We start from the raw sequence: 5,670 nt of genomic DNA, 5'->3' as shown, positions 1-5,670 counted from the left end.
TTAATGTTGAATTTGAAGAGGATTGGTTGACACAGTGAATAATTCCAAAGTCTGTATTCTAAATTAATACCCCCCATTTTAAGTATTGATGAAAGTAGACTGCAACTTCAACCATACCACTTCAATTTAACAAAATAAAAACTCACTGTTGCTAGAAGTCATTGTTTTCTTGCCAGTGCTTTCACTGGAGCAAAAATATCCATTGTTTTCACTGGAAGCTCAATTAAGTCAAAGCTGGGCACTTTAAAGACCCTTAGCTCCCCTGGAAATTTTTCTGTAATACCTTTTTTCCCTTTAAGAAAAAGTCTTCATTCTGGGAAAAGACGACCACTGTAAGTATTTCTGTTAGCTTTTATATTTATAGCGTCAATCACCTAGGTCGGAATCATTCACTTCAACTGTTACTGATTTCTTCAGTAATTGTGGTCACTGCTACAGAGTAGTTTAGCTCCTTCAAAACTGAGATTCTCCACCAAACCACAACAAGCTTGTGTGAACTTTATAGTTAGCCTGTGAATAATATTATTGACTGACATGCAAATCTGCAGATAGAAGTGATATACCTGCCTACATGCAGGCAAATTTGGACCCCTGATTCACTGCGGAGTCCTTTTGTATACCCAATTTTGCTTTGTTTAAACACATGAATTAAAGATTTAATTTTTTATATTTATCTAAATATGCATGTTCAGTTAAAATTGGAATTAATGTTTTTCATCAGGAGTTCTGCTTGAACATAATGTAGTCAAACACTTATAGCAAAAGAGCAGACAACTGAACCATGGAAGCCATGAACCCTACTAGTCCCGCTGATGCTGGGAGCAAAAATAATCCAATTTCTGACTTAAAATTATTCTCAGTGATGACACTCCATTGCTTGTCTTGATGACCTACAATAATGATAAAAATTAATCCATTAGTCACATGCAATCAGATTGGATCCCAGTAAGTAACGCAGTCTGATTAGGAACACCCTTCTTTTCAAAATTTCCCCTTCTTTTCACCATACAGCGAGTGATGTCCATTGATTGGGGAAGAAAAAATAATAATAAAAAATAATTGTATTGTGGAGGGGAAATGAATTATAACAAGACACCTCAAAAAACCTTTTTTTTTTTTAAACAGAATAAATTTCTCTGAGGTTTGAGCTTACTGACAGGGTATGAATAAGAATTCAGTGAAAATACACTTGTTCTTTGAAGAATTATAATCAAAGGTAAAATGGTTTCTTTTTGTAAACCTATCTGTATGACATACTTTTGCAGTCTTGTGGCTTTTATGAAATTACACTGTTACTGCTTCTTCATTCTTATCCTCCACATCTCACAGTCTGCAACTGCTCATGTTTAGATGTTCCTGTGTGGTTATATTAAATTTGAAGAGAATATATCAGGACACTGACTATTTTAGCTCAAAAGAAGGAAAATTGCAAATTGGATCAATTTCTACAAATTGGATGCAAATTATTTAGTACTTCTACCTATACTGGCTTACAGATATGTGTACAGTTAAAACACTCATATAAACAGACACGGAGGCTAGCAAACAATATCACTGATGTTTCCATCAACTGTCATGTAAATAGAAGTTCTCAAATAAGTCCCTTTTTTTTTTGTGCTTACATTTTCTGTTTTCAAGCTAAATAATACTCAAAGCTCCAATCTGAATTTAAAATTAGCATGCACAGTAGAAATTAAAATGTTTCAATGATGTGTGTTACATCTTCTAGGTGCTGAAAGAGGAATAATACATTGTGCCAGGAATAGCTGATGCCAGCTAAGACTATAAAAAATTTCACTGGGCTTCAAAAAAGTCTGGAATGTGATACATTTCCAAGTAAGCTTTTAGAAGAGAAAGCAAGCAATTGATTTTAGAGTGATGCTTACTTTGTATCGATACATTAGTTTAAAAATATTAATGCTTATTTCCCCCTCTCTTACTAACAGCTCAGATTAAGTAACAATGAACTCCACTTATTTAGGGAAATATTTTTTAAAAACTGAGATGCAACTTTATATTGTTTCCAAGATGCTAATATTAAACTTGATTATACTAATACTCTTGCTTAATTGTCATCATAGTATCTTTACTAACAGGAAAGCTTCTTGAGATACATTGCAGCATTGAATGCAACATCAGCAAAGACAACACTATCATTTTACTTATATTAATTTATGTATCTAGATTACAAGCTAGCTAACAAGGTTGTAAAATAGTTCTATGGTTTTAGACCAGCTCATTAAAAATGAAGACCGAAGTTCCAGTCTAATACATAAATGCAAAATAAATTTTTCTGTAAAAAAATTTTTTTCTTCCCAAAGCTGTAATCAGATCAACAATGAAACAGTTCTAGAGGCTTAAAGACAGTTACTAGCCCTTTCTTCAACATCAAAAGCACTATAACAGGAAGGTGTCCTCCGATTTATAGTGGGAGTTTTGAAAACATCCTGCTTTCCTGCATATGCTTTTTTTTTTTTTTTTAAATGACATTGCAGTTTATATAGTTTCAAGTTATAAATTTAACTAAAATTATTATAAAAATAACAAGAACTAAATCAAATCCAGATTTTTCTTGAGTATTCGCATACTGTAGTTCTTTGGAACAGTAGAAACATGATTTTATTCTAACTACTGACTTTTAGTTGAATTCCAATGACATCAAAACAAATTCAGTAGTCCCTCAGTACTTTCCTGTAGTATATTTACTAATTATTTAACAATAGTTAAATGTTGCAAATGAAGGGTCTAAAAAAGAGGCCAATATGCAAAAAATGGAGTGTAAGTCTTTTAAATTAACTGCACTAAGAAGGAAGTACATTTAATACAAAATAATCATAGGAGCATTTTGTGAGAAAATGCACTCTGAAATATAATAAAATTTAGAAAACATTTCCTGTAATTGCATTTAAAAAAAAAAAAAAGACAGCTCTGAAACCCTGCGCTATGTTATTGATATGTAGGGCACAATATTAACTGTGATGGTCACATAATCATATCCTTGGAGTGTCACAAGTCCTCAGGATAAGCCTGCCTGCTGGAAATATTTTGCACGAAGGAAGAGACACACCTCCAGAAGAGACAATAAAGATGATTAATCTGGTAGACAAACTACTGAGTGGTAGGTTTCAACACCTTTGTGTGACTCTAAAATTGTCTTGTTGATTTAGAAGAGTAACTATCTGCTTAACACATTTCCTTTACCAAGAAAGGATAACAGTTAATACACCACAAACAGAATCAATATTAAAGTATGGTTTAATACACAGAAAGTCATACAAGTTATCACTGCTTGAAGTGCCATATGAGGCCACCACCAACAACCACAACTGGATTACATGTTTAATTTCCCACCTCAACCAAATGATAAATGAATTCAGGGCAGTGTGTTAAGATATCCAGAATTTCAAATAGCAAATCTTTTAAAATGAAATGTAGCATAAAACAGAAACAATAAACATAATTATACTACTCTGTGGAGAAACCAAACATCTCCATTTTCAGAGGTAGCTACCAATTCGTTTATATACCACATTATACCCTTCTGACACTTAGGGTACTCTTCATGTATGGTCAGGCAGACCTTCTGAAATGAAGTTACTAAAACAAATACAAAGCAGGAAAACTCATATATGTCTTTTCGTTTGCCTGAGAAGGTTTGTTTCACTTATATTGGTGACTGTCATGGCAGCTTTTGGTGCCTTGATTAAACATCTCAAAAGCTACATCACTCATTGCTTTGTAATGTTATCATTCAGAAGATGAATAGATCTACCGTAAATCACTGTCACCAATTCTCAAAGATGAGCATAGGACAAGTGAGTTGCATTGACCCAGTGTATGCGAGACATCCTTCTGTTTTGCTGTTTTCTGTTGTGTCCTCGCATAGCTATGAAATGGACTGCTTCTTCATCCTGCTAGATAGTAATCAACTCACATGTGCATTCTTTTGAATTAATAAAATTGTAATAAATACATAGACCTACCTTTGTTATTCCCCACTACCATCCTCTATTAGTTTTCATGAAACATTTTTTTCATAAAATGAAAAGGCAAAACAGGTGTTAGATTATTTATGTTTGACAAATTCATATCATTTAAATAATTAAAACTAATTTGTGTTGAGAGCTACAGTTGCATTTTTATTAGAGAAACAAGTACAAATAGGCATCACTACAGAGCTGTTTATTCAATAATGAGATTAAATGAAATGGATTTCATAGTCTCAATTCTTTCTGATTAACGTAGCAATCGGAACTCTAACTTCTGTGCCCTAACAATGTGGAAACAGCTGCTCACCCGCTATAATTCTGTAAAACATTATTCTTTAAAGCTACACATTTTAAATTATCCCTAGAAAAATATTGTAAGCAAAATACCAAATGCTTTCATTTTAAACAACATTTGTATTATAAACCTGAAATTATACTGCTTTTTAATTTAACCACAAAAGAGAAAGTTTCATTTACAAATAGTGGCATGTATGTTTATATGTAATGTAAACCCTTCTGCGTATCTTTCTGCTTATATGGTAGAGAAGTTATTGTATTAAACTGCATAGAAAAAATATTGTACTTTTAAAACAATAATAAATTCTAAATGAATTAGCCTACAATATTTAAGTACAATTTTAAGAGAGAAAGATATGAGTACAGCTACAAGCAGAATGTGCTGTGTGTAAAATTGTCTGCTAAGAACCAGTTGAAGCAGCACAGTACTTACCCTTTGAACAAAAGGCATCAAGAAATAATTGCAAGTAACAGTTATATACTACTAAATGTTTAAGGAAAAAACAAAGAAGCAAACTTTTAGAAGCAACATCTTTATATAACTGTAAGAGAGTCTATTGTTCTCTTGTTCACGAAAGATTTTTCAAGCGTTTTTAGTAAAGATGCAGCATATTATATGTACAGGGACTGCATTGCACCAGATAGTGACATGCTAAGCCATGTTTGCTTTGCATTTAAGAGATACCATTTGAATCTCTATCACTTATAGAATAAACCAGTCTCAGTTTGTGAATCTGTGGTAAACAGCAGTACTCAATCAACCCTTTTTTTCCATATCCACCTGAAAACATTGAAAGTTTGGAGTATGTAGACATCTCATCTCGAGTGAAATAGACATTTAGGAGTCAGCAGATGGACTGAAGAGTGTCCAGAGAGAAATGCGTGAGTATTATCAATAAGTGTGTGGTAATTTGCATGACCCATCATTAAATTTTTTAATAATACTATGACATAGGGATTCAATTCACTGTAAAATTACTAAAATCTACCAATTGTAATGCTTTCAGACTGTTTATTTTTTTTTTCCAATAGAAAAATAAATCTCATACATTCGAAGTGGTACACAAAAAGACTGGGATAAAATTGATCAGATTTCTTGATAGCACCATTTACACATTCTTTAAAGTAAACATTAATATGCACTTTCTTAGAAAGCGATATAAATATATATATATAAATACAGGACGTGCTAACCTCTGTTAACCATCTGAATGTGATGGAATAATCTATCTCTACTGTGCAGGTAGGCTTGTGCATGGTGGTGTGGCAATATCATTTTAAAAGTTTGTTACAGATGTGATGGGAAGCTGGAAGGAGTCGAATAAGCAGAAAAAAGAGCTTAGATCTACTGTAAGCAATGAGTCGGAATGAGCCGTTAAAGGTT

Source organism: Buteo buteo, chromosome 6 (assembly GCF_964188355.1).
Source record: "Buteo buteo chromosome 6, bButBut1.hap1.1, whole genome shotgun sequence".
Classification (NCBI taxonomy): domain Eukaryota; kingdom Metazoa; phylum Chordata; class Aves; order Accipitriformes; family Accipitridae; genus Buteo; species Buteo buteo.
This window is presented reverse-complemented; position numbering follows the sequence as displayed.